The sequence below is a fragment of the Coffea arabica genome, chromosome 2c (genome assembly GCF_036785885.1).
Source record: "Coffea arabica cultivar ET-39 chromosome 2c, Coffea Arabica ET-39 HiFi, whole genome shotgun sequence".
Lineage (NCBI taxonomy): Eukaryota > Viridiplantae > Streptophyta > Magnoliopsida > Gentianales > Rubiaceae > Coffea > Coffea arabica.
The window spans coordinates 28,338,258-28,351,736 of NC_092312.1; positions in this window are offsets into that span (position 1 = coordinate 28,338,258).

Below are 13,479 nucleotides of genomic sequence, written 5' to 3' on the forward strand. Positions count from 1 at the left end.
TTGTTATGTGTACAATAATTATGCAATCATAAGCACAAACTAATGCAATTCTAATAATTTTGCATATATGCATTCATATTGTATTGCAACACCTTTAATAATTCATTATATGGTTACAAAAGCCAAAAAAAATCTAGTATTACCTAGACCTTAGATAGTCCCCAATGTATACACTGATACTGTATGAAATGATTTTAAACCCGTTAATATATGTACTGATTGCATATGAAGATTCATCCCTAGTTTAGACCTCTTAGATAGTTTGCAAGCATTATATTCCCTCTTTTTAATTTCTTATTTAGTTTACCTTATTATCATTTATGATTTTTTTTTAATTTAAGCAACATCTTCCAATATTTTATCACCATTTTAAGTTAGTTCATTTTTAGGAGATAGTAGTATAAGTGTGGTAGTTTGTCCAAATAACTTTGAATATGCATATACAACCCAAAAATAAAATGATAGTTGTTTATATTCTTATCACTCAACGATGATAGCGTTATGTAATTTAAATGATTGAGATCTATCACCATCCAAATATAAATTTAATATGAGGGTATTATAACTAAAAATTACTATAGAATCTCCCTAAATACTAAATAATGCGAATAGAGATATTCCCTCAAAAAACTTGTAAAGTACTTAATGTGTACACGGGTAAATTCTTGCAATAGTGAAAGGAAAATATCTTACTAGCCTTGAAATTTTGGCCCGTGTATTGACTTTTGTTAGCTAAATTAAACTATCTTGGAGTAAAGACATAAAATCTGCGGCAAATATTGAGAGAATTGTGAACATAGCTTATCCAGCGTACACATTTTTTTCCAAGTTTGAATTCTCTCACTTACACTACAAAAAGAAAAAACTATCATACATTTAACTTCCAACTAACAATGATGTATAGGTAATAAATTATATGCATGGGATATTCCCATAAATAAATGAAATATATTTACACGACAAAGAGTAAATTCTTAAATTAAGAAGAAATAATATTATAGTAGCTGTCAATTTGTTTATATGACTTTTTGGTTTGTCTTTACTCATGACAATCAATTATGTTATTTTGATGTAAAAATATCCAAAAACGATTGAATACAATGTGGGACATTATTATTATTACTCGGATACCTCAATATTTATAAAATTGATTAAATTGGAATCCATTTGGATTTAACAGTATTTTGAAAAAACTATTTTTGTTGTTCAAGTCTACAGTAATAAACTTTAAAAATAATCTCAAAAATAATTTAAAAAATACAACATATCTCAAATACATTGAAAAAATAATTAAAAAATTTCCCTAATTCTTCTTCCCCACACTACCCACTACAACCACCACCACTACCCATCACTGTCCACTGCCACCACCATCACCCCCACACCTATGACCCTTCTTCCTCTCTTCTCTCTCTCTCTCTCTCTCTCTCTCTCTCTCTCTCTCTCTCTCTCTCTTTCTCCCTCTCTCTCCTCCCTCCTTCCTCTTATTCTCCTTCTCCTTTCTCCTTCTCCTTCCTCCTTTCCCTTGTCTTTCATCCCTTCTCCTTTCCTTTTTCCCACCCCCTAATCCCCCCTTCCCTCTACTGACTGTGGCCTTCTTGGTCGTGACCAGAAAGGTTGCAGCCAGAAGCCGCGACTAGTGGCTTCTGGTTACAACCAAGAAGGTCACAGTTGAAGTCTCAGATGGAGTCGCGGTTACCATCCACGATTGGGAGAGGGGTTTGAGGGTCGGAAACGAGAGGGACGGGGGAGAGAAGGAGAAGAAAAAGGAGGGAGAAGGAAGAGGAAGGGGAGAAAGAGAGGGAGAAGGAGAGGGAAAAAAGAGGGAGAGACAAGAGAGAGGAGGGAGGGGGTGACAACGGTGAGTGGTGGTGGTGGGTGGCATAAAATTTTTTTAAAATACCTCAAAAAAGTTGTAAATTATAAAAATATCCCAAAAATGTATTTTAAAAATCCCTAAAAATACCTTTAAAAAACCCCCCCAAAAACATCTATATTACAATTTATTTGTATATATAGTTACTGTAAAGTTTTTAAAAGATACCCCAAAAACGGTTAGTCCGAATGGAGTCTTGAGTTTTGAGATTAAGGTGCAATGATTGACCACAATTTAGGTCAAAGTAAAACTTGGCCGAAAATTTAGTGGGTTAAAATATAATTTTAAAAATTAATCATCTTCCCTAATCCTCACAGTTGCAATGGTGAACTGTCAGCCCCTTAGGACGCGTTCCAGACGGAACGCGGGCAACGGTGGTAGATTTCGATCAGTCATGGTCAACTTGGAAGGCTGAAGGTGAACTGGTTGGGAAAAACTTGGACACATGTTTGATGATGTATTCCATGCCTATGTATGGGTTTGGGAAAGTTTCAGGGCTAGGAAATGTCTCTAAATTAGTGGGAAAATGAGGGGTGCCTCTACTAGCGGTTCGAAATTTTTAGCTAGGACTACTATAGAGAGGGATAACTATAACTAAGCCAAGTCAATGCCAAGGGCTGGGGGCTAAGGCTTTATGGGTTATTTCGGATGGTTCCAAGCATTTGAAGCCGTGGTGCCTAAGTTGCTAAGTGTTGGGGCAAATTAGGCACGGAACTAAGCAAATGGCGAGAAGCTGGGTGCGCGAAACTGTGTGACCATTGCCTGTGTGCTCCAAAGACGAACGTTGGGACTGTCTGGCAGTTGCTAGTTGTTTGCTGGAGTTGCGGACGATTATCAGTCAACTCAGACACATTCTTATCGGTTTCCTGACTTCATGTACATTCGGGTCGGACCAACGGTTGGGTCTTGTCAACTATAACAATGCATATAAATAAATAGCTAGGTAGGGACTAAAGGCATATAGTGAGAAACACCTTTAGATGTTCTGCACGCCAAATGTTTGTAGAATTGTCCTTGTAATCTCTATAGTGAAATACAAGGTTGGCCGTTTGGTTGTAACTTGTGCGTGTTGTTCCTTTGTTTTTGCCAAAGTATTCTACGTTGAATACTTGTATGCAAGTGTCAGTGTAAGGGCAGACTGGAAGCGCGGCTTATCAATGCCATTACATGCTTGTTAGGCTAGCGAGCGTAAACACCTCGTAATAGTTTGGTATCAAAGCACGGCTTTGATCTATTAGACTGTGCTTCTGTTATGTGTTTTGTTGGTTAATGATGGTTGAACACAGGAATTCTGTTGCAATGCTAGGAATGGTTGCAATGTTAGGAACTTGCATTCGAGGACTTGATGCAGTGTCTGGGAGATGGCCCAGAAGGCTTCAACGTCATAGAAGTTCTATTGCAGACTAGAGAGATGATCAACACCCTGACTGCACAGATGGATGAAACCAGGCAGACAGTTTCTTCCGTTGGGGATGTTGAGATGCTAAGGAATGAAATGACTTCGTCCCATGCAAAGATCGTGGCTTTACAATCGAAGATCAATGTGTTAAAGAAGGCAGTCGGCTCTTGTAACACATAGACCTTTCAAAAATCTTCGAAGGGGAAAGTGAAAGTCCTAGATCCGAAACCATACCAAGGTAGTAGGAGTTTGAAGTATTTGGAAAACTTTCTGTGGGATTGTCGAGTAGTACTTCAAGGCTATTGACATTCCTGAAGTAGAGAAGGTGTCAATTGCATCAATGTACCTTAGTGGTGATGTAAAGTTATGGTGGAGAACAGTGCAATAAGACCTACCAAACCCAAGATCGACACTTGAGAAGTACTGAGGAGGAATTAAAAAAGCAATTCCTTTCCACGAATGTTTCATGAAAAGTTAGAGGTGTATTGTGAAACTTGAAGCAGAATAAGAGCGTACACGAGTATGTTACAGAGTTCCAAGCCTTGATGTTAGATGTAAGGGAAATGTCTGAGGAAGATAGACTCTACATCTTCATCCATGGATTTCAACCGTGGGTACAGATGGAGTTGCGGTGACAAAATGTTCAGACCGTGTCTCAAGCACTTGCTACTGTCGAGAAGTTGATAAACTTCAAGTCCATAGGATCCAAAAGTGAAAAAAAAGAGAAGGGCAAGGATAAGGCTAAGGGCTCGAAAGGTGGTCAATTCTCAAAGAAGAATAAAAAGAAGCAGACAGTGACAACGACCGAAACTAGCGGTGCTTCCTCTTCTAAGAAGAAGCAAACATCCAACCCTACAAAGGATGGCTGCTATACCTGTGGAAGACCACACTTAACCCGCAATTGCCCCAATAAGAAGGACCAGAACGTTAGTGCCTTGGTGGCAGAAGACAATAGTGACCAGTTGGAGGTCCAGGATGCACGGGTCAACCCCATGTAATTCTTGAACGCCATCACAGATACTAATGTCCGTGCTCTTTACAATGGTTTGATGTATGTGCAGGTTACATTGAATGGTAACCATATATTGGCGATGGTTGAAACGGGAGCATCATATAGTTCTATGACGGAAAAAGTGGTGAGTCGGTTCCAGTTACAGTTGAAAGACTTGGGTTTCAAAATTGAAGGCTGTAAACTCTGAAACCAAGCCAGTGCTAGGCATGGCGATTGTAGAATTGGAGTTGGGGCCATGGAAGGGTTGGTGCAATTTCATGGCAAGTCAAATGGATGATTTTGACTTGATTCTAGACAAAGATTTCATAGTTGCAAATAGGATCTATCCAATTCCGTGCTTGGATGGTGTCATGGTGAATGATGGCTAGAGTCCAGGCTTTGTTCTTGTAGTAAAGTTGCAGAAACAAAAGAACAATCAACAAAAGAACATGGTATCAACGATAGATACTGAGTCATATCTTCTGAGGAGCGGTGAAGTTGTGTATATTGCCGCATTGGTGGAAACCAAACCTAACATGTACTAGAAAGTACCTAATGCCATGGCCCATGTTCTAGAGAAGTTTACAGATATCATGCTTGCAGAGTTTTCGAGATAGCTTCCTCCATCCTGTGCTGTGGAACACAAGATCGAGTAGGTTCCAAGAGCCCAACCACCTGCCCAAACTCCTTATCGCATGTCCCCGATAGAGTTGGCTGAGTTGCGATACCAATTTAATGAATTGCTAGATAGCCAAGCGCTGAGACCGTCAAAGTATCCGTACAGTACTCCAGTGTTATTCCAGAAGAAGGCTGACGGAATGCTGATGTTCTGTGTAGACTATTGTGCCTTGAATAAGATCACGATAAAAAACAAGTACTCATCCCAAATGTGTACAACTTGTTCGACGAGCTAGTGATGGCATGATTTTACACCAAAATTGATTTGCGGTCTGGTTACTAGCAAGTCTGAATAGCCCCAGGAGATGAGGAAAAGACGACAATAATGACGTGGTATAATTCCTTTGAATTTCTCGTTATGCCATTCAGTTTGATGAAAGCTTTTGTGGACTAATGAATGATGTCTTGTATGATTTTCTTGATAAGTTTGTCATAGTGTACTTAGATGATATTATTGTGTATTCGAAATCTTTGAAGGACCATATAGATCAGAAGGTAGTATTCCGCAAGTTGAGGGAATACAAACTCTATGTAAAGCAAGAAAAATGTTAGTTTTGCAGGGAGCAAATCACTTTTCTTGGCCATGTATTGAACAATGGTCGGATCCAGATGGATCACAGGAAGGTTGAGGCGATCCTTGACTGGCTTGCACCCCAAAAAGTCGCAGAACTAAAGTCATTCCTTGGTTTGGCCAACTACTACAGGCACTTCATCCAGGGATACTCAAAGATGACCTACTAAAGAAGGATAGACCGTGGCTGTGAGATTATGAGTGCAAAGATGCATTCAGAATGGTGAAGAAAGCGGTTGCTTCTGTGCCAGTGTTGCAACTTTCGAAAGCTTTTGAAGTGCATACTGATGCTTCAGATCGTGTGATTGGAGGAATATTTATACAGGAGAAGCACCTGATTGCATTTGAAAGTAAAAAGCTGAAAGAATGTGAGCAAAGATATAGTACGCATAAGAAAGAAATGACAGTTGTTGTGCATTGCCTCAAGATATGGAAGCACTATCTATTAGAAATGACAGTTGTTGTGCATTGCCTCAAGATATGGAAGCACTATCTATTAGGAACCAAGTTTGTGGTGGTGACTAAAAATATGGACAATACTTACTTCAAGACACAGAGAGAGTTGACCCCGAAGCAAGCTTGTTGGCAAGAGTTTCTGGCTGAGTTTGACTTTGACTGGATTCATAAGTTAGGAAGGGAGAATGCAGTGGTCGACGTACTTAGTAGAAAGTATGTCGAAGAATACATTGTTGTACTTAATACTGTTGAGACGGACTTCAGGGATAAGATCAAGTGGGAGTCCCCGAGTGACCTAGTTTATCAAAATTTGGTGTTCGTGAAGTCAAAGTTCGTCGTTATTGGCTGGAGGATGACTTACTCTTTGCCAATAGTGGTCAAGCATATGTTCCAGCAGGAGAGGGACTTAGGCGATAGTTACTACGAGAGACTCACGATGCTTCTTGGATTAGTCATTCTGGAGTTGAACGAATGCGGGCATTACTATCGCGTAGCTTCTATTGGCCAAACATGGAAGAGAATATTGAAGCATACGTGAAAACTTATCTTGTTTGTCAACAAGACAAGGTGGAGAGGAAGAAGGAGCCAAGTTTGTTGCAGCCTTTGCCAATCTCTGATCGACCATGGCAATCAATTTCTATGGACTTCATTTCGAGATTCTCTAAGGTCAATGGTATGGCTTTTGTCTTTGTAATTATTGACAGATTTTCTAAATATGCTGTGTTTGTTGGTGCACCAAAGGAGTGCTCGGTTGATGTTGTTGTTGAGTTATTTTTCAGACATGTTATAATGTATTTCGGATTATCCAAAGATATCATAAGTGACAGGGATATGAGATTCATAGGTAGATTTTGAACCGTGATGTTTGGGTTGCTAGGTTTCGAACTGAAGTTCTCAACTGCCGTATATTCTTAGACCGATGGACAAACGAAGAGGATCAATACCTTGCTAGAAGAATACTTAAGACATTACGTGACGACAAGTTAGTAAAATTGGCTGGAGTTGCTAGATGCTGCATAGTTTTACTACAACCTGCACAAGTCATTCGCAACTAAGTTAAGTCCATTTGAGTTAATGAACAGGCAACAACCTCTGACTCCACTTGAAGTTGCTCTTCAAGAGATAGTTTGTTGATGACACAACAATGCATGAAGAAGTACGCAGACCAACATAGATCGGACTTAGAGTTCCAACTGACTCCCCAGATTTGAAAGAAAGTAAAAAACAAGACAGTCCATCGTGGGATCATCTCTGAGTACAATAGACCATTTGAGGTAATTAAGAAGGTGGGTCATATAGCTTATCGTTTGAAACCACTTGACAAGTTCAAGATCCACCTGATCTTTCATGTGAGTTTTCTGAAACCCTTTTACCAAGACGAGATGGATGGAGGATGGAGGCAAGCAAAGTGTGCCCTGCCAGTGATCCACAAGCAATTCCAGAAAGATGTGAAGGTTGTGCTAGATTACAGAATGATGGGACAAAGAAAAAATAATAGATGGACAAACTATCTGATCCATTGGAATGGTGAAACAAAATTAGATGCTACTTGGGAACGGGATGTTACCTTGTGACAGTTTCAAGATAAGATTGCTGAGTACTTAAAGAACGTGCGAAAGCAAACCAAGTTGACGAGGGCGTCAACCTCTTCATGTGAGGTGGTTTATCAGCCCCTTAGGGTGCGGTCCAAACGAAAAGTGCACGACCGTGGCAGATTTCAGCCGATCATTGTCAAGTTGGAAGGCCGAAGATAAACGGGTCGAGAAAAGTTTGGACACATGTTTGATGATGTTTTTCATGCCTATGTATGGGTTTGGGAAAGTTTCAAGGATAGGAGATGTCTCTAAGTTAGTGGGGGAATGAGGGGTGTCTCTACTAACGATCCGAAGTTTTTAGCCAGGACTACTATATAGAGGAATAATTGTGACTAAGCCAAGTCAAGACCAAGGGCCAGGGGGCCAAGAGCGTGGTACGACTAGACTTTGTAGGTTATTGCAGATGGTTCCAAGCATTTGGAACCATGATGTCTAAGTTGCTAGGTGTTGGAGCAAGTTGGGCACGAAACGTAGCAAATGGTGGGAAGTTGGGCGCGCGAAATCGTTCGACTGTTGTCTGTGCTCGTAAAGACGAACGTTGGGACTGTCTGGCAGTTGCTAGCTGTTGTTGGAGTTGCCGAAGGTTACCAGCCAACTCAGACACGTTCTTATCGATTTCCTAACTCATGTACATTTGGGTTGGACCAATGGTTGGGTCTTGTTAACCGTAACAATGCCTATAAATAAATGGCTAGGCAGAGACTAAGGGCAAATACTGAGAAACATCCTTAGATGTTCTGCACGCCAAGTGTTTGTAGAATTGTCTTTGTAATCTCTATTGTGAAATACAAGGTTGGCTGCTTGGCTTTAACTTGCGCGTGTTGTTCCTTTGTTTTGTCTAGGTGTTCTACGTTGAATACTTGTGCACAAGTGTGCGTGTGAGGGCTGACTGGTAATGCGGCTTACCAGTGCCATTACGTGCACGTTTGGCTAGCAACAGTAAACACCTCGTAACACGAACACTGGTTGCCCATCTTCAACCACCATCTAACACTTCTTTTCAAGATCAATTCTTGCCCAACACTCATTTTATTCGCTTGAGTCATGATTATGGCATCATTTTTCTTTAGTTTAAACCCTTTGATGATACAAAAATAAGGTCACAATTGAAATTCTGATTCGAAAATTTGAAACTTTCGGGATTGCCTCCTGCTATGGGCTTTTCTCAAACTCGATCATATGCCCAAACAAATTCATCAACCAACACTCACTCTGCCCTTGGGGCACCCAATTAACCCCTTTAAAACAATTTTGAAGACACCCAAAACTAGGGTTGGGCAAAAATACCTGTTAATCCAAAAATCTGTCATATCCGATTCGATTCAATTCAACAAATAGGGTTCCGGTGTGTATTATTTGATCGGGTCAAAAGAAAGTTAGATAATTACTTGTATGCGGTGTTAGTTGGAGTCACCTGATTAAGAATCCGTGGGAACCCAACCCTTCCCACATATATATTTTTTATTTTTGCACCCATATACAAAATAATACTTTTGGAGCTAAATAAGTAATTTCATTAAACAAAATACATTATAAATATGAAAAATTAAAGTTTATTTATAAGATTCATTTATAGATGTCATGATTTTTTTTTTAAAAGGAAACAGCTTAATTAATGTAGAACATACATTTATAAAAATGTACTATTTATTTGAATTTTCATTGATTTTGAATTCTTTTAATTTTCTTTTCTCGTATTCTCTTTGCATGTTCATTTTTTTATTGAGAAAAAACCTTTATTAAGTTTTAGATGAATATTCAAAATACAAAATTAAATTACCATAAATTATTTTTTTAAAAAATAAAATGATAACCAGTGTGATGCAGATATCTGTTGACTCAACCCTACTTTAATGGAAACCCACTCATATACGGGATGGTTAAAGGTCAAAAGATAGCTGTCTTAAAAAGTACGGGTCTAGTCAGCCAAATGAAGCATAGAACGAGTACTATTTGACATGTACCCACTCCTATCCAAAACAAATCTTAATAATCATAAAATAGGAACCTGAACTTGCAAAATCCAATTTTCAATTTTCTCCTCAAAATTTAGCATCAAATTTTACAAAAATTACACAAAAACAATCCAATCAACAAATAAATACTCAAGCACTGAATTGACATTATACTGTATTTATGCAGCACCGAATTGACATTATCTAACTTGTATGTATGGCAAAATAAAGGAACTATGAAGAGGATGGGGAGGAGGGAGAAGGATGCAGAGAGTAAGGGAGGAGATGAATCGAAGAATTTAGATATTTTTTCTTTTTATTTTCTATATTTTCTATTAATCGAATTTATAGGTAATTAGAGCTGTTAATCGAACCGGGTAGCTCGCGAGTCGAGCTCGACCCGGCTCGATAAGGGCTCGGCTCGACTCGTTTACAGAGAGAAACGATCCGAGCTCGAGCTCTACTCAGTATTCGTTTAATACATGCTCGGCTCGTTTAAACTCGGTAGGCTCGAAGAGTAGGGGCATTAACGTTATTTCATTGTGTATGTGGTACTCTAATCTAAGTCATTCTCTCGTTTGTAGCCCTAATTTTTCTTTCCTCTTTTGGTCTTACCTTCTCCCGTTCCACAGTCGTAGCCGCAGTCGCACGCCCGCACCCTCCATTCTCACCACCGTCACCGACTCACCATTCACCAATTCATCTATCATCTCACCTCTATCAGGACCATCACCTATCCGTCAACTATCTCACCGCCAAGCGCTATCCCTAATTTTTTTTCCTCTTTTGATCTTTCCTTTTCCCGTTCCACATCCACAGCCACAGCCGCACCCTCCATTCTCACCACCATCACTGACTCACCAATCCATTCATCTCACCTCCATCACCAATCCGTCCACCATCTCATCGCCATCATTCAATCCACTTCTCGTGAATCCGTGAGCAGCACCATACGAAGCCACCTCGGTAAAGCCAGGGGCCTCTACCATATCCCGATTCGCTGCATAATCTGGTAACCATTTCTTCTCAATTTTTGCAATTTATTTTGGTTTTAAGAGGTTGTGTGGGTTTTGGTTAATGATGGATAGCCCCGTATCCCGTATGACTTCCCCGTATCTCGTTGGCTTCCTGTGTTTTATCTCCATGTTTTATCCCGAATTTCACCTACACGGATTGCTTATGCATCGCTTGTGGATTTTTGGTTTCAAATAGCATGTCTTTTACCCGTTAAATAGCCTTTTTTTACCCATTGTTCTGGATTGTTGCATAAGTGTCAAATTTCGCCTGAAATGCTCACATATTCTTCTATGAGATTACGTGCATCACTACTGCGTTACCTTCCTTCGACACCTGAAGCTGGAGTTTGACGTTTCATTTCGTTCAGACCATGAAATAGTTGCTGCGATTAAACTTGTGTCTCTAAGAAAATAGAGAAGGAAACATCACTTTTTGTCTCTGTGCTCTTTGATTTCTGCATTTTCTAATCCATGTTATAGAACTGACTGTTGATGATACCAAACATTTTGTTAAAAGAAAGCCAAAGTATTCAATTCTCATACATTTAACTCTTCCCGGTTAAAATGTAACTTCCTCTATTGATGTCTATAAATTTCCTCGAAAGAGCTTGCGAATTGCAAAAGCTTCCATCAGTCGTCTTAAAATGGCACTCTAAACCGTCTGCTATGATACTTCTGATAAGTACAATTATACTGCCAGGAAGGGCAAGTAGGTATGCATCATGGACCATGAAAATGTCAATTTCCAAAAATCAATTACGGCTTTGACGAGCTGCAAACTTCTTGGACTATGAAAATGCCAGTTTCTAGCAATGAAATGATAGCTTTCACGATCTACAACATCTTATTGATTAATGAACACTGAAAAGTACATATCAACCCAATCTTGCCTCTCTTCGTAGTACCTGGAAAAGATGTAACAATCAACCATAAGTGACAGAACTTTAACAGCGCTAGCCATATAACAAACAGTGGACAAAACTTTAACAAAGCTAGTCATCTTCTTTTCTTTAGCATGTGATATTTCTTTATGTTTTGCACTTTTGCTTAAACTTGACAGTGAAAGCATATTTCAACCTAGAAGATTCTGCAAGGCAAAACTTTTTCATTTTAGCTTCTTCATTTCAGCAAAACTAACTTTTTGTTTAGATTGCCATTTTAAGAGTTTTTCACTGTTATTTCATTAATCTGAATGTAAGCTTGAGAATTGAGATAGGAACAAGTTAAAGAAATGTTAAAACTGGTTTGAAGTGGGTATTATTTCCTGGAATCTGTTTTATTACTTTTGTACCTTATTTTTTAGAAATGTTATTCTAAATTTCTGTTTTGGCTAATCAGAATTTGTATTGGTTATTAAATGTGTTTTGATTAAGGAATGTACAGCTCTCCATTCAACTCATTTCAAGGTTCATCATCAAGTCCTATGATGGAGCAAAATAATGAAGACGTGGAACAATTGAACTACAACGAAGAAAGAGCTGATGAGATGAGTGAAGAAGAGATAGAAATGATAGAAGATGAGGGCAATGAAGGAGGACAGCAAGAGATAGAGATAAAGGAGCAGGTTCTTTTGAGAAAAAACAAAGGAAGAAGAAATCTAGCATATGGGATGAAATGACAACAATACTGCTAGATAATAGGACGGTCAAAGTGAAATGCAACAATTGCAAGGAATTTTTTGTCAAGAGTACAACCGGAGCCACATCTCAGCACAAGAGACACTTGAATTCTTGCCTACAAAGAAAGATAGCTATTGGATAGCAAAGCAAACACAAGCAACAAGTGCTGTCATTCATCGAAAGCCCAAGTAATGGTATCACTTCCATCACAAATTTCTTGTATGATCATGCCAATGTAAGAGAGCTTGCATCACACATGATTCTTGCACAAGAGTACCCCTTTTCTATGATGGATCATATAGTTTTCAACAAATTCATGAAAGCGGCTTCTCCATTTTATAAAAAAATTAATTGGCAGACTGTTAAGAAAGATTGCATTAGTACTTATACAATTGAAAAAAGGAAGATGAAATCATTGTTGAAAAGTGCTGGTAGGATTAGTATTACCATAGATTTGTGGACATCTGATCAAAAAATTCAATATATGGTTGTGACTGGTCATTTTGTTGATTTTGATTGGGTGCTACAAAAACGTGTGTTGAAATTTTGCAATGTTCCTCCTCCTCATACTGGAGTTTTATAGCTGATACTCTAAGTAAGTATTTTATTGATTGGGGGATTGGGAATAAGGTTTCTAGCATAACTGTTGATAATGCTTCATACAATGATGTGTGCATTAGGAGACTTAGAGAGGATTTTTCTCTAAAAAAGAGATTAAGTATTGAAGGAAAAATTTTTCATGTTAGATGTTGTGCACATATACGTAATCTCTTAGTGCAAGATGGTCTTGGTCAACTTGGTGGTGTGATTGATGTTGTTAGAGAAGGGATAAAGTACTTGAACAATTCTGAATCTAGGCTTTTTGAATTTGCCAAAATTAAAAAACAACTTCAGTTGCCCTCTAGAAAGCTAATTTTGGACTGTCCCACAAGGTGGAATAGCACCTATTTGATGTTAGTTTCGGGTTTAGAGTTCAAGGATGTTTTTTCAAGATATGCAGACATTGAACCCGGATTTCACTATATTCCTACTGATTTTGAGTGGATGAAAGTGGAAGAAGTGTACAAATTTCTAGGAATATTTCATGAAATCACTGATATGATTTTCGGGTCCGAGTATCCAACAGCTAACATTTTCTTGTGGAGCTCTATAGGATTAAAGAGCTTTTAAATGAAAAAGCTCTTGACCCTTTTTAGCATATTCGGGCTGTGGCTGGAAGTATGTCTGCTAAATTTAATAAGTATTGGCGGGAAAGTAATGTGCTGCTATCTTTGGGTGCAATTTTGATCCGAGATACAAAATATTTCTTATTAATCATGCTTT